The sequence below is a fragment of the Eptesicus fuscus genome, chromosome 15 (genome assembly GCF_027574615.1).
Source record: "Eptesicus fuscus isolate TK198812 chromosome 15, DD_ASM_mEF_20220401, whole genome shotgun sequence".
Classification (NCBI taxonomy): domain Eukaryota; kingdom Metazoa; phylum Chordata; class Mammalia; order Chiroptera; family Vespertilionidae; genus Eptesicus; species Eptesicus fuscus.
Window position 1 is genome coordinate 72,658,267 of NC_072487.1, and position 19,844 is coordinate 72,678,110.

Below are 19,844 nucleotides of genomic sequence, written 5' to 3' on the forward strand. Positions count from 1 at the left end.
CCACTTCCCAGCGCACGCCCTTAATGGTGAGTGGCATTTTGAACACGGGAACATGGCATTCACTCATGTACCATAATGAATCGGTTATTTAAAAGGTAATCTTTTCTCTAAAAATTCAACTTCGGGTTACTAAATAGACGCAATAGAACAATGGTGTGATTCGTGTCAGTATTCGTTTTTCTTGTTATGATCACTCCCTAATAGGTTTGGAAGTAAAAGCAAAAGCCAGTTGTTCCATTTCTGGGTGGCACGCCTGCTGGGAGAGGCGAGGACAGGGGTGTCCCCGAGCCCACGGCCTGGCTGCACGCACGCAGCCAGGCGCCCAGAGGGTGGGGGACGCGTCTGAGAACAGCACCTCCAGGGAGAGCTGCGCAGAGTTGACAAGGAGCGTAACCGGTGTGGAGAGACGACCTGTTCTGTGGAAGAGCGAACCGTGTCCCCAGGCGCCTCGTGGCAGAGCAGCTCTGGGATCCAGCGGCGCTCGCTCCGGAGGCACAGGCGGAGGCTCAGCCAGAGCCGAGGACGCTCCCTCAGCCTGCAGGTCTCCCAGCAGCGCGTCCGCTGCCCCCTCGCCTGGGTCCTCTGATGGCTTCTCCAGCTGTTGGCGTTCCTGCGGAAAAGGGCCCACAGAGCGAAGCCTCCCGGTCTGGCAGGAGCCTGTGTGCCTCGGGCCGCCGCTTCCTCGCCCCGGCTTTGATGAGGTGTTGTCTGGGTTCATTTCAGCTGTTGGCTTAGCAACACCGAGGTAACAGCCTCAAGACACAGGGGAAGCCATTCAGCAACTTCCTGTTACATTTATGTCAATGGCAGGCAGTTGGGTTTTGTCTTCCAAGCAGAGGTAGTTGAGGCTGCAGCCCAGAGCAGCAGGCAGCTCGGGCCTCGGCGGCTGCAGGCACCAAATCGCTCTGCCCGGGTCCAGGAATGCTTTGTTGTGATGCTGCCAGAAATACCCCGCAGGACCCGCTGGCTCCAGAAGCCTGCAAGCTCAGCACCGGGCAGCCCTGGTGCAGCTGGGAAGCCTGCCCGCCGACCCCGGCAGCCTGCCTGCGGCGTTCTGGCTGGAAGGGGCAGAGACCACCCTCCCCCATACGAGCAGGATTTGGCACCGAGGTGCACGTCTCCGTTTGGTACCGTGAAGTTAAGGTTTCAGTGGTTTATTCCAAAAACAGTCAAGGCAGAGCGTGCCCTAGGCCTTAGCCCTTGCCCGTTGCCTGATGCCAGGGTAGCTGGAGCTCTGCACGTACTCCCGGCCGGCTCCGGGGCCTGAGCCTTTGGTGCAAAATCCTGGTGGGCTGGTTCGTGCCTGAGAATGCTTGATTAGTTTGCAGTCCTTCCTAAGGTAAGTACATTTCCAAACAGTGTAACTAGGATTTGCAAAAGCAGCCCACATCTAATTTGTATGTATGGTTATTGAAGTAATATTTACTTTGAGATGTTTTCCCAAGGGCATGCCTGAATTTCACTAAGCCATCTATCCATGCCACCTGCAAAAGGAAGACGCTGCTCAGAGGAGCGCTGTCCCAGCACCAGAGGTGCTCCTGAAATGTTTAGGGGAGGGAGGGAGGGAGGGGAGAGGCCTTAGCCAGTGTCTACCTGGCCTGGGAATGCCCTCTGTGACCTCTGGGGCAGATGATCATCCTGAATTGCCCCTCCAGCGCCTGCAGCCTCGGGCCACCACCTCCCGTGAGCTCATTCCGTGTCTGCGAGGTCCTCCGTGTTCGGCTGGTCTCTGCCGCTCTGTGTGCATACCCGCCAGCCTTTGGGGTCCTGTGCGTTGTCTGCCCAAACGTGTCAGCTGTTCGGCGTGGTCCAGCCGGAGGGTTTCTCTCGCGCTCAGAGGTGGTGAGGAGCTTCGGCTCCTGCTGAAATCCTGAGAAGCTCTGCCCCGCTCGGCCCCGCTCGGCCACCGTGTGCCCTGATCAGAATGGCGTGAAGATGCCATCAGTCCTCCACTGCCTCTTCTGGGGACTTCTCCTGGAGTGTCAGTGTGCAGAAATGTTATCCATCCATGGGCGCTGCTGCTTTTAGAAAACCAAGCCCCCAAAAGGGTGTGGGGTGGGCTCTTGGTGGCTGTTAGTTTTCTTTTTAAGAAGATCTTATCTCTCCTGAAACGTCTTCTATTTTAGTCCCAAACGATAGCATTCTACCTTTTCTTTCTTAGAATTTTTTAGATGCTTAGATGTCTGAACATTTATTCGTTCAGATGTCTATTTCATTTGTCCCAGAAAGATTTAAGGTAGCTCCAAATACATGTAACAAAATAAAAATGGGAGTGAAAAAATAAGAGTGAAGGAAACCTGGGCCAGGATCGTAGGGTGCAGCTGCGGGTGAAGGGGAGTCTGGATGCGGTGCTGGGCCGGGGCAGCTTCCGTACGGACCGCAAGAAACAAGCTGGCTGTCCCTTTTCCTGAACCCTTCCCCTCAGGAGGCCCCTAAGCGGCAGTGAATAGCAAAACAACTGTTCTTCAGTGAGTTTAAAAGGTCCGCCTGAGCCTGGCCGGTGTGGCTCAGTGGTTGAACATTGACCTGTGAACCAGATGTTGTGGTTCAGTTCCCAGTCAGGGCACGTGCCCAGGTTTCTGGCTTGATCCCCAGTGGGGGGCATGCAGGAGGCAGCCAATCAATGATCCTCTCTCATCATTGATGTTTCTATCTCTCCTTCGCCATTCCTCTCTGAAATCAATAAACATATATAATATTTTTAAAAAACGATCCACCTGAATGATCATGTAGGGGGATCTGTTCAGGTGAACCCAGAAATGTTTGAGAGTTGAGTAAGATGTCTCCTTGTGCTGAGCGTCACATACCTTGGACTCGAGACCTCAGGGGCCCTCAGGGAGGAGGCGCTCCCCTCCTGTCCAGCCTGAGGGACACCCCTGTGCCAGCACCCAGCCTGCAGCACGGGCTTCTGCCTTCCACCCAGGAATGTCTGTCCATCTATGACAGGTTTCACCTTAGGAGCCGGTGACTGTGGGGTGGTGGCTATAAACTGATTTCTATTCCCAAGTGAAGAATTTTTGCAAAAGAAAACCTATTTTCCTCCCTTTTGAAAAATTGACATGGTAGCTTAAAATAGTAATATTAAGACAGGCCGGTAATCACACTGAAAAGCTCACATACCCCGCGGATTCAGGAGGAGCCACTCAGCAAAGTCCCTGAGGCCTCACAGCCTCAGCAGGAGCTGTGGGTCTCCGTGTCCTTCCCGTTTAGTCCGGGGGCAGATCCCATGCTGACATGTTCACTTATCCATCAGCGTTAGGCTGACCACATGCTTTATTAACCACGTCGTCACGTTGGAGAGTGAGAGGGCACAGTGGCCCCAGACAATAGCCATAACCTGGAACCGACATGGTGGGCTTTCTTGTGTGTGAGTGTGTGTGTGTGTGTGTGTGTGTGTGTGTGTATGTATGTGTGAGTGTGTGAGTGTGTGTGTGTGTGAGTGTGTGTGTGAGTGTGTGTGTGTGAGTGTGTGTGTGTGTGTGAGTATGTGAGTGTGAGTGTGTGTGTGTGTGTGTGTGAGTGTGTGTGTGTGAGAGAGAGAGAGTATGTGAGTGTGTGTGTGTGAGTGTGTGTGTGTGTGTGTGTGTACGTTTTTTTTCCCGGTTTTCTTTTTGATTGCTGGAAAAGCCAGCTTATTGCCTTCTACAGCTGTTCCCTCTTAAAAACCAGTCCCCATTCAAGATGCTGACGCCAGGAAGCGTGCGAGCACGGGCAAGTCTGCGTCCATCAGCCCATCCATTTGGCCCGTGACTCGCGTGCAGAGTGGAGGAGGGTTTTATCTGAAACAGAACCGGGTATGAGCCGTGTAACCGACCTCAGACCAGGAAAGCGCAAAGCAATTAAAAGTAATTAATGATTTCTGAGTATCAGCCTTCCCCATGCAGTTTTAATCTGGTCCTCATTTAAACTGGAAGATGGACATTTAATTATCAGTATTATGAAATTCATGATTTATATATTTCGTCCAATGGGATAAAATTTCTGCCACCAGCTCTTCATTTTATTATGAGAAGAATCTGTATATTTTAAGATATGATCCTTGAAAAACGCACCCGCAGCATGCCGGACAGCTGTAAGCATCTTTCCTTTCACGTGTGGCGATTACATTATTTCTACCTTTTAATTAGGGGAAAAAATCTCACCTGGAAAATCGAAAATAAGCTTAAGAGTTTCACGTTCATAAAGCGTTGCCGGGTGGAAAGCGAAGGCGGCAGACGGAAGCAGTCGAGCGCCTGAGGAAGGCTGTTCCTTTCCGGGGAAGGTGTTGTCACCCATCCGCTCCGTGTGTGACGTGCGCGTGTCACGCTGCTCGTGCCCGTGCTCGGTGTGCGCGTGCCTGTGGCTCTCCCCTCCCCGTGGACCGGGGGTCAGCTCGTGCGTGGGGTGAGCGCCTGTGAGGTCGACAGCCACCCGTGAGGGAGAGCCCTCGGGTGGAAGCCCGAGCCGTCCGGCACCCTCTGCGTCCGCAGTCTCCCTCTGGCCGTGTCTGTGACGGACACATCCCCGGGGCTTCCGGGGCCTCGTGTCTCGGACCCCTCTTCCCTGCATCCTTCGCTGAGGATTTTCGGAATCACCCAAGGCTGGTGGGGGAGGCGGCGGGGAGTGTGGGGGAGGATGGCAGGGACCCAAGAGAGGGACACCCGTTTGACGCAGCCACAGATAATAGGCTAAGAGGAAAATTCCTGAATGAAGTGCAAAACATATTTATAATAACGGTGCTCAAGTCAAGGAGGGAATAAGTCATTTTAAAAGCGTATAAATTTTTATCATCACCTCTAGCAGCCACTGCGTCCCTTGTCTATCCATCTATTCTCGCCCTGACTGACAACAAAATCGAGCACAAAGAAAAATATAATAAGAAAAAGAAGAAATGGATCGGAGCGAATGGGGAATTGATCGCACGGTGTATTTGTACATCCTGATGTAAAAGGTGCGCCTGACAGGTGGCCAGGTTCGCTCTGTACACAGCCATGTGTGTGCTGTCAGGCGCACGCACGCTGCCTTGTTTCGATTGATGAATTGCCTGCTTTCTTGATTAAACCTTCCGTCACTTAAGAAACAAAAAGCCTGTGTTTAGATGGCAGAGTGGGACATGTCAAAAAAATCTGTCTCCTTTACCTTTGTGCAGATGTTGGGCACAGACTGTAACATGTATTATTAAAATGAATGTGGCATTTACTGTGCATTATTCCTTTCCTGGGAGAAAGGACTGTAAATTATATGCTAATAATAAGCTTTAACCCTTTCGAAATGCAAAAGATTTAAGAGTGCAAATATTCACGTAGGCCTGGCTAATTGGATGTGCTTTCATATGTCCGCCGCGTGGCTGTGTCGCCGACGCTAATGAACAACGTACGCGGCACCCGCAGGGCGCTGGGGGGTCGCCTCCGGGAGGTGTCCACTCTGCGAGTCCCTCCTTAGGATTTCACGGAGAGAGACCCCGGGACCCTGCGCCAGGCTCTGGGTGGCATTGCTAAGGACGAGTCTACAGCCACGTCCAAGTCCTCCAGCGCGTCTGCTGTCCCGGGGGACCCTCTGTTCGCCCTCCTGCGTTCTGTTCCCACGTACAGGGCTGGGCCCACGGGGCTGGCTGGGCTTGGGCCTGCAGGTACCAGGTATCGGTGCCGCCCACCTGGCTGTCTTCCTAGGCCCGGCTTTTCTATCCTCAGTCCAGGTGGCAGACTCATCTCCCAAAGCAAAGCTCCTCAGATCAGACCTCCATGCCCTGTCCCAGCCCACAGCCTGCTGCGTCCACTCAGACCACTGCCCGTGTGGGCGCCGTCTCCACCTGTCGTCTCCTCCGCTGCGCCCACCAGCCGGGCTGTCCGTGTCTCCCCTTGGTGTGTGTGCATTTGCCCTGCCACTCGCTGGCTCAGGTGGCCCCACCGCCTCTTCTCTGTTGACCCCTCTCGGAAGGCCTGTCCCCACACTGCCGCTGCCCGCAGCTCCTCTGCGTCCCCTCCCGCTGGGGGTGCTGGCCTCCGCCTGCTCCATGTGGCGGAGACGTCAGCTGTGAGCACCGGAGGAGGCCAGGCTGGCCTAGAGAGGCTGGAGGCTCCTTCGATCCTTCAGAATCCAGGGGGGTGGTTAGACAGAGGCAAGGCGACGGCCAAGGCTGTCGACCCCTCTGGTCGTCAGCGGACAGAGCCGCCGTGTGGCCAGGACCGCGTTCCCTCCCGAGGGCAGCAGGGCGCCTGCGGGAGACGACGCAGCACGTGACTGATGGGCATGAGGGGTCAGAAGCACGTGAGGCCGTCACAGAGCTGCTGCAGCGGCCACGCTGCACGGCGCAGGCGAACGGCACTGGTAGGACTGTGCCAGGGCCCTGCGTGATGTGACCTTCATGCCCGGAGAACGGCCCTGCGTGATGTCACCTTCATGCCCGGAGAACAGGGCCCTGCGTGACGTCACCTTCATGCCCGGAGAACAGGGCCCTGCGTGACGTCACCTTCATGCCCGGAGAACAGGGCCCTGCGTGAGGTGACCTTCATGCCCGGAGAACAGGGCCCTGCGTGATGTCACCTTCATGCCCGGAGAACAGGGCCCTGTGTGATGTCACCTTCATGCCCGGAGAACAGGGCCCTGCGTGATGTCACCTTCATGCCCGGAGAACAGGGCCCTGCGTGATGTCACCTTCATGCCCGGAGAACAGGGCCCTGCGTGATGTCACCTTCATGCCCGGAGAACAGGGCCCTGCGTGATGTCACCTTCATGCCCGGAGAACAGGGCCCTGCGTGATGTCACCTTCATGCCCGGAGAACAGGGCCCTGCGTGATGTCACCTTCATGCCCGGAGAAGAGTTCAGTATCGCCCACACTCTCCCAGGGCAGCTGCGAGGATCCCAGACGTAAGAACACGTTGTAACTGGGAAGCAGTGCAGGAATGTCGCTCCCCCCCCCCCGCCCCCACCCCCCCCACCCTCCTCACCTCCCCCCCGCCGCCTCCCCTGCAGGGCTGCGATCAGAGCAGGAGCCCAAAGATTTGCTGAGAATCATCGCTCGGGAACCACCGGCTCATGCCCAGCACGGCCTTCCTCTTCCTCGCACTGGGCTCCTTACGCGGCTTTATATGTACGATTCCATCCGGGAAGCAGAGTGCGCTGGGTGCTCGGGGAAAATTTCTCCCTTCCACCCGAGAAACTCGCAGCAGGCTCTCAGGCACGGCCCCGCCCGGCACCCCGTGGAAACCGAGACGTTCCGTCACGCAGGGTCCCTTAGGAGTGGGCTGCTTTCCGTGGCAAGCGCCCAGGAGCCCTTTCCCAGGAAGGGGCAGGACGATGGCTCGGGGCTGGAAGGAGAGGGAGCCGCCGCGCCCATAAAACCTTCCTTTGCTTTTTTGGAGGAAAGTGCTTGGGGCTGCTTTCCGCCCCAGGCTTCACGTCTGCTCCTCTGTGCTGCGCGGGTAGGAAAAGTTAAGCCTTTTTCCAGCTTCGTCGTCATGACAAATAAAAACGTTATTGGGTGACAGATACTTCGGTGCTCTTAAGGGGGTGGGCACCCCCCGCTGTGCTTCCCTTCTCCCTCTGGTGTTTAAGCCTGTCAGAGTGTAGGCGACAGTGGTTTAATGGGCCACATCCCCCTCTTAAATCCGAGAGCGAGGCGGGGGTGTGAGGGAACCATGGCGGGAGCCGGAGAAGCCAGGTTCTCGGCAGGCCCAGCACCAAGCCCTCTTGGCGCTGAACGCCCGCCCGCCCGCTCCACATCAGTAGCTGCAGTAACAGCGTCAGTGGTTAAACACAGTTCGGCTAATATTTATGGGAAGCGCCTCTGTATCAGGCACTGGCTAGCATCTGAGGCAGCAGGGGTGACACCACCGTCCAGGGCCGAGGAAATGTGGGAAGGAGCCCTGTGGTTTGCCGATTGGGTTCTGAGTTGTTACCAGCAAAAGTGCGTTGTTGCCTCCAGACCTCACGGGCATTCCATCCAGACACTGCCTGATGGCAAAGAACAGGGACACCTGGAGAAAACCCAGCTTCCGGACACCGTTCTCCCTGTGGGCTTATCTTCTTGGTCTAGTTTTAAAACCAGAGCTATGTCCCCATTTCCCCACCCCGATTCCCTCCTGGCAGGCGCTGTGTGTGACTGTGGGCAGCACGGGATCCTTCCTGAGGGCCTCGCCCGGAAACGCTGAAAACAAAGGGGCACGCTTAGTCCCCGCGCTCCTCTGCTCTCGGCCCTTCTTCCGGGGTTTGCTCTGGGCGGAATAAGGTCTCGTTTACCACACTCTCCTCCTGGGCAGCTTCTATCAGATTAGCCTTTCTTTCTTTCTCTGTCTCTCAAAATAATAGACTATCAACTTGGAGAAAAATGATATGATTAAGGCGACTTCTTTAATTTAAATACATTTAGGGAGCTGAAGTTGTTTTTGCCTTTATTAAAATGGATTGTGTTAATTTATTTTAATAATACCTAACCTTCCTTTAGCACTTCCCATGTAAAGACTGGATAGTAAGCAGTTTCCATGCATTTTACCATTTAATCCCAATAACTCCTTACCAAGAAAACCTTACAGAAAACCTTACGGCTTTGTGCTATCGCTCTTACCGTCTGTGTTTTATAGACACAGCACAGCTGCCAGTGTTGCTGCACTCCCGTGCTCCAGCCTTGTAAAATAAACATCTCTAATAAATACATTTTATCGTTATACATATTTTACAGGTGGGAAAAAAAACGGAGGTTTTGAGAGATTGTGATTTGCCCAAAGTTACACTGCTAGTAAGTGGGAGGGCTGAGATTCGAACCCAGCCTCTGCCTCCAGCCTAAGCTCCGGCTCCCTGAGCTCAGGACGCTGCCCTTGTCAAACTGAAGCTGGAAACGGCACACGCACCTGGAGTGAATTCCGCGGGGATGAAGTTGGGGTATGAGGTCTCAGCGTCATTTAAATCCCACGTGATTCCTGGCCCATCATCTCTGGGGCCTCATCAGAGTGAGGCCTCTGATGCTTGACTGAAGACAGTCCCTAGTCTGTAGGACGTCTTGAGTAGCGGCTGTGGCTCCCACTAGCTGTTGCTGGGCAGAACACAGGGTGAGCCCAGAGCCCCGCACTGAGTGCTGAGTGACCTTAGGCAAGGGGCTTAACCTTTCTGTGCCTTCGTCTCCTTATCTATGAAATGGGTGACAGGGGTTTACGGTGAGGGTTAGAATTGTGCCTGGTCGTAGCAAGTGCTGTAGACGCGGACTGTGGCTGTGCCTATCCCACAGCTCCTCCCTCCCACCGCTTCCCACATCTCCGGACCCCGAAAGGGAATCGTCCTGGACCCTCAGGAGCCTCCTCCCCTCAGTAGGTGGGGCTATCACTGTTCTTGCTGTTGGACCTTTGTCTGGGGAGCGCTAGGCACCTGGCTGTCCCCGGCCATGGCCTTCTCTTAGTCCTGTGCCCACATTTTCCTTTATTAGGACTGAACTCCGTGTGCCCCCACCCCCACCCCCCGGCCCTCCTGGACCCTGGCCACAGCAAGGCTCTTGTTTGAATGGCAGCCACCTCAGTGCCTCCCCTTCCGTGAAGTGAAGCTTCATTTTCTAGATCGGGCCTCCTATGCCAGGCCCGGCTGAAACCAAGCCCGGGCTGCTGAGCCATGTCAGGCCCTGTGCGTCCCACCAGCTCCAGCCCCATTTTGTGCCAGAACGAACGCATTTCACTGCCAATATCAGGGCAGAGTAAGCTCTGATCTGTTTTAGAACAACGAGGCCATCCTTCCTGTGGGTAACATGCCTGAACCCATCCCTTGTCACACGTGTGTGTTTGTGTCCTGAATACCCAGTGCTTTCCCCTCTTTTTATGAATGACCAGTGATAGGTTTTTTAAAAACATAAACAGGATGGTGTCCCATTTATGTTTTTTTAAAAAAATCTTCCGTGCCCCAGCCTCGCGTTTGGACGGAATGTGTCTGTCGCCGCCCCAGAGAGCGCGGCGCCTCGTGCTCAGATCTGTCTTGGGCTGTCTCTGCGACAGTGAGTGATGCGCAGCGCTCCTCCCAGGTGAGGTCCGTGGTGAGAGCGGTTCCTCACGCCCGACTTGTTTTATGGCACCGCGATCTCGCGATCCCCTGGCAAGGCGACATCCATAACTCTGAACGAGCGGGAGAAGCCTGCCCGGCGGCCCAGCATCGCTCCTGGTGACACCCTGAGAAGCACTTCATCGCTTGCCACCTGGAGGCGGTCAACGCGCCCATCTTACCCGCGTGTCCCGTGGCCGCGTGTTTTCCTTAAACACACCCGTGCCAGCGCTCCTTTGTCTCATGAGTTACACGGGCGTCACGTCCTTCTGCCAAAGGCGGGCAGCTTCTCTGGCCACGAGCCTCTTGGCTGCTTATGCGTCTTGTGAAACGCTGGCCCTCTGATGGGTTTTCCAATTCTACGGAAGTCGGTTTGTCTCTGGTTATAACGTCCTGTTTGGTGCCCAGTTCTCTGCTGGAGTTCAGGGTCCCTCTGGGCGGGGGGGACGGTGGCGCCTCGTTCACCAGTGTGGGCCTGGCCCCCAGGGGCTCAGGGATGTTGGTGGTTCCGTTGATTTTTGAGATCCACCCTTCTGTATCTGCCTTTTCCTGCCGCACGACTTTGGATCGTTTACGTGACATTTCGGTCCATTTTGTCTTCCCTAATTTTGAGGGTTAGCGATAATGGGCGTGAAGTGCCTGGGACTGAGGGGCACCCCAGAGCTGGTCACTGGTATGACCGTCATGAATGCTGGTTTTCTGGTGAAGTGCTTCCTGTTAGCCCAGGAGGCTCGGTCTTGTTCACTCTACAGTGTGACCCCTCCCACCTCATCTAAAGATGCAGTCGGGTGAGGGGCCGCTAGCTGGTCCACTAAGGCAGGGCCAGGAGGGAGCCCACCTGGAGGCCCCCGCCCAGCTCGGGGGACCCTGTAGCGGACACAACGTAAACCCTCCTTACGAGTTCAGAAATCAGTGATTGCTTGAGATCTCAATGTGCTGCTGGGTAACACACTTTTAAAGAGAACTTCTCAGCACGTGAGTCAGCCCCGATTTCCCCTCCTCGTCGGGTCAGCTCTGATGAACGGGGGGATCTGTGCTCAACCAGCTGAGTGGTTTGACTTCTCTCTCCTTTGCCTTTTGGTTCAAGGCTTTTTCCTGTCCCCTTGGCCCTCCCATCACAGGACCCGTTAGCAAAACAAAACAAAAACCCTTTCCTTGTCCCAGAATCCTTACCTATCTGTGAGCCAGGGCTTGCTTAAAGGTACACGAAAGTCACATCATGAAGGCCCTGCTCCAGGCCCAGGGTCTCCCGGACTCAAAGGCCTGCGCCAAGACTGGCCCGGCAGCCGCAGGACGCACCATGCATTCAAGGCGTCCTTTCTCGGGGTTTAAGAGAGTAAACTAAACACTTCCTTCGACGTCCCGTCTGTGGAGGATGCTGGGCTATCTGCCCCTGCTCAGGGGCTGCTCCTTTCTTCGGCTAGGTTTTTAAAAAGATATTGTACCTTTTATTTGGATGTAATGAGGGCAGACATTTTAATCGGAGGTTAGTCATTTATTTTTGCAAACTATTGTTTTGATTCATCATTTTTGCAGATAATTAAATGGTTCAGTTGGCACAGTGTGTCTACTTATTAAAACAGGTAATTTTGGAAAAAAAAAGAGATGCTGTTTTTTAGATCACTGCACAAGAATTGTTTTCATCTTCATCTTTGAGCGTCGTTTCTGGTTGTCAGATGCTTTCCCGTGTTCCAGAATTTGGTGTCCTCTCTAGTTGGGGGTGGCGGGGGCGGGAAGGGGTGCAGCCTGCCCTGGGATGATTGGGGTGTTGGCCACCACGCCCTCTGACAGGGGAGACTAAGTAAGCTGCACTGTTACCTTTCAGAAGGACTCCGGTTTAATTGGACTGGGGAGAGAGCCTACAAGTTATGAACCTCACAGCCGCAGTTCTTATGCTAAAAACAGATTAATTGTAGCCCTCGCAGTGGGTGGAGTTTAAAAGTCAATTACTGCTTGTCCTATTATAATTTACACACCCAGGATCTGCAAAAGTCTGCCACTGAGTGTAAAACTGAAAAGGTTACGCGCACGAGTTGGAGTGTACCTACGACTCCCCATTTGTAAATGCCTCGGCTACATGCGTTTGTATGTGTGCAACTGGTAGCTGCAGAGCCACACTCCCACTCCACCTGGGAGCAGGGCCCTTCTGAAGAGGCGCCGTTAAGGTTTCGTTCTTTAAATCCACAAAGGCCTAGAATGCAGCCCTTTGTCTGGCAGTTTAGTCCACTGGCAGGCTCTGTGGCCACTCCCGGGTCATGAACCAGCAAAGAAATGGCCCTTCAGGGGTCAATTTTTTAAAAACAAATTGCTCACGAGATTTGCCTCCTTCGATTTTTCCATGTTTGCGTCCTGAATCAGTTCATTTGCTCATTAAAAGGATTTATTTTAGGTGGACCAATTAAAACTTTGGAAGCTAATTTTTTGCTGAGCAGTGCAGACCTCTGAAAACACCATTTATAACGTGGCTTCTGCCCTTTTCCACCGAGAGCGGTCTGATCGAGCTGCAACCTCTGGTGCTCCTGGAAGTCGAGAAGGCTGTTCTTTGTCCTCCCTGCGCGCAGCCGCCGCGTGGGGCGGTCTCTCCACCTCCATTGTCTTAAGGTGAACAGGCCAGTCTGGGGAGCCCGGCTGGGCCCGCCGGCCCGGAGTGGCACGCCGTATTTGTTTGCTTGCACAAACCCCGTGGTTTAATTTTTTTAATAGGAAGCTGCTGTGCAGTTTGGATATTTAAACAGTTATTAACCGAATGACAATTAACAGATTGCATAGACAGATTTTCTTTTGAAAACCTCTGAAATTGAGTACAGTTTGCAAAACTATCACGGCATAGTAATGACAATGAATTTTGATTTCCCGGAACTGATATTAGACTCCTTATTAAACTATGTGCATCTGCTTTTAATTTACTCCAAATAATTGGAAAATGCAATGAAGCTTTCCAATTAAAGCACGGCTTTATGCTGTTTAATAATACCCCCATAATATTATAGCTTATGAAGTGACAGGTGAGTTGGTGTATGAATAAAACATAAAGGCAGCAATAAGGGACAGAAAACCGGAGACAGTTGTGGGGATTTTAAATGCTGGATGTAATTTGCATATATTAATCTCTTCTTTTCAGCCTTATCAGGCGTTCTTCAGTATTTGAAGTTAAAATAGCGTTGACAGGCGGGAGTACGCTTAGTTTTTTCAAGGATTTATTACTTGTATAATTTCTGATCTTTAATAAGCAGATATGACTGATCCTCATAGTTCTATAGAAATCGGTTAATTGTTCCAGATGGCGTGTACTGATTATGCAAAATTACTTTTCACACCATTTTTTTTGTGATGGAGTTTGGAGTAAAATTAAATTTTTTATAGCCTTCTTATCATGCTGTTTTACAGTGGTTTTTCCACAGAAGTTGAATTTAATCTACTATATTACATTGACCAGCACAGTTATTCTAATGTAGCATTTTGTGATTTGACAAAGAATAATAGAACACATTGCTCATTGTTCATTACTGTGTTCCTAATAAAAAGGAGCTCCTGTGTATAGAACATGGCTGTTATTTATGAAGAATGCCTAATTCATGCCGTTAAAAATGCGAAATTGTACCATGAAGTAGCTCCTTTTGGGGAGAGACTATCTGGGAGAAGCAAATGGAAATCGGCTTGTTGCTACCGATTTTACACGCTAGAGGAGGGGTCTTCTTTTAATGACCGGAGTGTTGAAATTGTGCTACTTTCTTCTTCTTTGAAGGGGGAAAAAAAGGGCTAGCTAATCTCATTCTATTAAGAGAGGCGTCACCGGTTGAGTCGTCTTGATTTCCATAATCCCAGAAGTCTTTCATAATTGAATAGCATTTATAAAAGGTGGCTACACTTTGGTGTAAAGTATCAAAAAAAAAAAAAAAGCTTCCGTGACCATTCATCTCTAACACTGTCCGCGTGGAGCTGGTGCAGGCCACGCCCGGGCTGTGGGTGCTGCCCGTGGCACTGACCCAGGGCCTCCTGTCCAGGTTCTCAGGTGACATTCTCTGTGTCTCCTCCATGTGGGATGTGAGGACTCGGCAGATTCACCCCAGAATGGGACTGTGGGCTGTTCCCTTGCTGCAGGGGAGATGCAGTTTCCAGGGGGAGGGGTGGTTTTTGCTGCTGTTGTTGCATCGAAACTCCTGGCTGGGTGGAGAGTATTTTAAATGGTTTGTGTGTGTGAGTGTTTTTATATATTTTTATTGATTTCAGAGAGGAAGGGAGAGAGAGAGAAACATCAGTGATTAGAGAGAATCGTTGATCGGCTGCCTCCTGCATGCCCCACACTGGGGATCGAGCCCACAACCCGGGCATCTGTCCTTGACTTTCTGGGTCATAGGTCAACGCTCAACCACTGACCCACACCAGCCAGGCAAGGGTACGTAGTATTTTAAATATCGCGAATAACTATAAAGAAAAATATGTTCGTGAATATAATCTGAAGTTTGATCTGTTTTCCAGAAAGACCGCCGTGTATTAAGTCTCATTGGGGTTTCATAGGCCCGGGAATATATTTCTGTTTTAAATGGAGGAGATCCCGTGTGCGGAGAGACTCCCTCTTCCTGTGGCTGGACGCCCTGCTCCCAGTAGCTCCTCCGGCCCCGCAGCCCCTTCCACCCTCGCCTGTCGTCCCGAAGGCCTTCCTTGTTTGAACAGACTGGAGCCAGGTTTGGGTCTGTTTAAAGGCTTCCATCCCCGTAGCCCTGGGGGAACCAAACTTTTTTTTTTTTTTTTTTTTTTAATATCCTTCCTCCAGCAGCACTGATTGCTCTCACAGTGGCCCTGGGCGGGAGCAGGGCTTCATGGGCGCCTCCGCGGCCGGCTGCAGGGGAGCAGACAAACAGGCCGCAGACCTGGAACTAAGAGGACGTCTGTCTGTCTCTCTGTCTGCTGGAGGTCGGGGAAGGCCTGGGGTTGGGGAGAGCGGGGCGCCGGGTCAGGGTGGAGGTTGCTCTGGGGCTGTGGAATTTGCACGGGAGATGCCCAGGCGTGACGGCCGCCGGCGTCACGTAGAGGGTGCCGTGTCCGTTGGGCCGTACGCTGGTGAGCAGGGTGTTTGGGTGGCGTTCTGTTTGGGGCCTGGCCCGGTTCTGCAGGAGGTGTGATGTGATGGTGAGGGGCATGCTTGGCTGCCTGCGGCACGGAGGGACCAGCAAACGAACGGCGTGGCTGGAGGCCGGAGCACTTGCCTCGAGCAGCACCCGCTACATTCTGTGTCTGCTCGCCGCCGTGTACCGTGGACATCCGAATCCTTTCACACACCCTTTTCTGTAAATGCAAAACGTATTTTTTTGTGAAAATGGAAATTCTATGAAAAAGAGAATGCGTAAATCAGACATGATTAAAAATATTTGTTCTAATGCAGTAATAATTTGGTAGTAATGCTTTCATCAGTGTAGCTGAAGGCTACATTAAGTGGACAGACTTTATATGGATTCTCTCATTTTAATCTTCAAAATGCTATCTAATGTCTCATTAGGACTTGCATATAATGTATCTTAAGTACAGTCATTAAATATAGTTTAGGGAGATTTATGTTCAGATATTGCTTAAAGATGTTTTAATAGGCCCATTTACTCTGATGATATTAATGAGCTCTTAATACAGACGAAGCTTCTAAAACCAGTGGCAGAGACTCCAGCCTGAACACCACAACTTGGGATCAGTGCTGGTTTGGACGAGAGCCCGCAGGTGAGGTCCGCTGACCCCCAGGGTCAGTGCCAGCCCCTCCGATGAGCCCAGACTTTCGGCAAAGGGCCGCCTCTGACTCGGCCCGGCGGCTACCCCGAGGATTCGCTTTTCTGTAAGACTAGCACAGTCCTCCTTCTTGCCCAAAGCCCTGCACAGGGCATGTGCTAATGTGGCCACACTGCACATCTCCAAGGTCATCTGAGCGGCGTTGTCGCTCTTGGCACCGGGGCACGGAGGGTTAAAGAAGCTGTTGCGGGGCATCTCGAGGGAGCATCTGCCCAGAAGGACAGGCCACATGGCGGCTTCCCCTTGCAGGCAGCGTGTGGCTGAGGGCACGTGATGAAGTGGCCCTGCTCACCCGCAGGAGGCGAGGAAAAGCCAGCCCAGCAGGATCTGTGCCCGCGCGCCGGCCGGCTCTCCGGGCCCCACTTTTAACCATGTGGCCAGAGACCTCCGTGTTGGTATTTCCTTCTCTTTCAGAGAAATACTGAAAAACAGGTTTTTTTGTTTCAGTTATTTTAAGGGGGGTGGGGGGGAAACCTGTGAGTTCAAAGACTTTTCTAATCACTAAATTGGTTTGTTATAAAAAGATAATAGCAAATTTCTTCTTTCCGTAATTGGACATTCCTTCCCCGTGGGCTGATGCAGGCTCAGCCCGTGCATGCACAATAAGTCGTGCTTTTGAAAAGCCGTAACTGGCTAATAACAGCTACCGTGTCATCAGAGAGTAATGGTGTGCTGATTAGCATAATTAATGACAAATGGTGGTGCGGATTGGTGGATTGGTTTAGCGGATGATGAATGCGGCCGGCCGGGCTGGGGCCTGCCAACGAGGCCTCGCTGGCTGTCAGCCCTTCTGTTCGCGCCGAGGCAGCCCTCATTAGTCACCGTGGGAGGTGCCAGTTTGTATTCTGTTTGGAACACAGAAAACTTAATAATCCGAGCGAATGTGGCTTTCCCTTTTCCCTCTGTATTTACTCACAAAAATCCCTGCTCGCGCATCCCCATTGTGGCCGAGCCGGGGAGACACGGCTGTTTCCGGAGGCGCCCGCCGTGTCTGAAAGGGACACAAAGGCCCTGGGATAGAGACACACGGAGGCCCAGGGCCGCGTGGCTCCGCTGGGGAGACGGCTGCCTGGGGCCGTGTCTGAGGATTTATAGGGGAAGATGGACTAAGCCACACGCTCTGCCCTGAAACAGCACCAGCACATTCATCTCGGACCTGGTTCATCGGACCTAATTTGCATTCTCAAATGAGACTGATAAAAACGGATTTACCTTCTAACCTTTAGAGGGGGACAGTATTTCTCTGCAAGATTTCTGGGGCTATCTTCCCTTAACTGATAAGAAGCAACTCCTTTGTCAATAAAGATGAAAATCCTTCATTTGGATTCGTGAATGAGACTAATTATTATATAGTTAATTAGCATCTGGAAATGAGGATTATCTTAATTACAAAGCACAATTTCCCTAATAGCTACAAAACTGTAAGTTTGATCCGCGTGGAAACCGGTAACTATTATTATGTAATTAGTGATAACATTAATAGCACAGAGTATTTAGGCATAATTTGCATATGCAAATGTAATTTACCTGAGCCAAACAAGTGGACCATTAATGACTGGAGCACGGTAGAGCTGACAGAAAGTTCTGTATAGCTGCATGGCACCCACTTTACACGGGGCACCTGGTTACTGAGCGGCAGAGCAGGTGGGATCTTTTCTGTTTGGGCGGTCAGAGCGGAGTTCGTTTGAAGAATGAAAAGCTTAGGGACACAGCGGCCACGCAGTCACCTCCTTGACTTGGCTTTCCCGTTGCTTCCCAGAAGCCTGGAGTCCTAGGGTCCTTCCCCTGCACATGGTGACATCTCTGAATGGGGGGCCAGTCTGACAATGACGCGCACTATTAAAGCAGTCACACACACACACACACACACACACACACACGCACGCACACACGCGTGAGCACAGCAAATTACGAAATAGACCGTGTAGTTTACAGCCCCTGGGAGGGACCCAGAGCTTTCTGAACTTTGTCCCTCTGGCCCCAGAGTCTCCTTCCTTCGGAGCTGCTCTTCTCTCTGCAGCTTGTCTGGTGCCACCTGCCCTCCCTCCAGGCTCCACGTGTTTCCCAAAACACGTGTGCCCGTGCGGGAGTGGGAGATGTGGATGCCAGTGTACTGGTTTCACTTTCCCACGGCAGCTTATCAGAGGGTAGCCTCGGAGTGAGAGTAAAGTAGGCATGTTCCTGGGTCTTGGCTGGGTTCTGCTGCGGTGACACATGGTCTCCCCAATGGCGGTGGCAGACAAGACCACCGTCTGTATGCCACTCAAGTCGCAAGTCGGTGACAGCAGAGTGGGGGGCCCTGGCTCCTGGTCTGGGATGCAGGCCCGGGGAGCAGCCCCTTCCCTGCAACGTGCTGCTCTCAGAGCAGAGGGAAACCCACAGACCGGGAGCCTCGGGTCCAATGCGGCAAGGCCCAGCCCAGCCAGCTGGCCCGACCTTCCCCAGGGGGCCCGACCTTCCCCAGGGGGCCCGACCTTCCCCAGGGGGCCCGACCTTCCCCAGGGGGCCCCACCTTCCCCAGGGGGCCCGACCTTCCCCAGGAGGCCCGATCTTCCCCAGGAGGCCCGGCCTTCCCCAGGGGGCCCGACCTTCCCCAGGGGGCCCTACCTTCCCCAGGGGGCCCGACCTTCCCCAGGGGGCCCGACCTTCCCCAGGGGGCCCGGCCTTCCCCAGGGGGCCCGGCCTTCCCCAGGGGGCCCGACCTTCCCCAGGGGGCCCGGCCTTCCCCAGGGGGCCCGACCTTACCCATGGGGCCCGACCTTCCCCAGGGGGCCCGACCTTCCCCAGGGGGCCCGACCTTCCCCAGGGGGCCCCACCTTCCCCATGGGGCCCCACCTTCCCCAGGGGGCCCGGCCTTCCCCAGGGGGCCCGACCTTCCCCAGGGGGCCCGACCTTCCCATGGCGAGGCATGATGTCAGGCTCTCACAGGGAAGGTAATTTTGAGTTTTAAAAAGTGAGTCTCAGTTGTAAAGAAAAGTATAAAGTCAACAATTATACTGGGAAAAAAGAAGGTGAAGCTGGGGTGCGGCGCTGTCCTAAAGTGTGGGAAGCATTGACCTGTGGCGTCTGTAGCTTACCTCTGAGCTGTCAGGAGCGGGACTTCCCTGCACAGTAGGGGTCACCTCGGTGCTCCCTCTGGGATTTAAGGCTCATTTGACCACCTCCAAACTTGAGCAGTCGCCGCCTTTCCCTGGAACTCAGCTTTCTCGGCTGCAAAATGAAACCGTTGGGCTGCGCTGCCACCCTCTGAGCACCTGCTGGGAGCTGGCACCTCACTGGGCACCCTGCTGGGCACCCGGTGGTGGAACAGAGCTCCAGAGAGCTCTGCCCAGGCTGCTGGGACTCGGCAGTTCCTATAGAACCTTTCAAACACGTTTGCTGGACAGAACAATACGTTGATGTATTTTTCTATATCAAAAACAGACACAAACTTTTCTGAGTTAGAAAGGAAACATATTCATTGTAGAAAAATTGGAAAATACATCAAAGTATAGAGAAGAAAATAAATATCATTCACAATCCCATTACCTCTAGAGAAACAGTATTTTAAGGTAATCCTTTCAACTTTTTTCTGTACCATATATATATGTAAAAGTATATTTCTACCTAATCATCCATCCGTCAGATTTATTGAGGTGTCATTTACATACAGTCAAATTCATCCTTTTAATGTGTGTAGCTCAATGAATTTTGTTAATGCCAAATTACATGATAAATGTCATGGATCCACCGCCAGAAGCAAGATGCGGCGTTTTCCCGTCACCCCAAGCATCCCTTGTCTCTGTGTCCCGCCACCTCCCAGTCCCGCCCGGGCCCTGCGGCCAGCTGGGCTTCCTGTCTCCTGAGCGGACTCACCTCAGCACAGCGGCTTTGAGATGCGTCCATGTTGTTGCGTGTATGGGAACTGGCTCCTTTTTGTCCCTGAGAATGTCCATTCTGTTTTGAGACCTGGTCACACTGCTTTCTCCTTGTCATTTCAAGTCTTGTGGGAGGGGCGGGGGGCGAGGGCTGGGGGGCATGGGGAGAGTTAGGGTTAGGGTTAGGGAATTCAGTGTTTGTATAATCTTCCTCAGGG

The 19,844-nt window shown here is 52.9% G+C and overlaps 1 protein-coding gene across 2 annotated transcripts in view; it reads left to right on the top strand.

Annotated features, from left to right (window-relative positions):
- The window catches only part of MVB12B (multivesicular body subunit 12B), a 139,100-nt gene that overhangs the window by 80,216 nt on the left and 39,040 nt on the right, over positions 1-19,844 (top strand). The window lies entirely within an intron of this gene.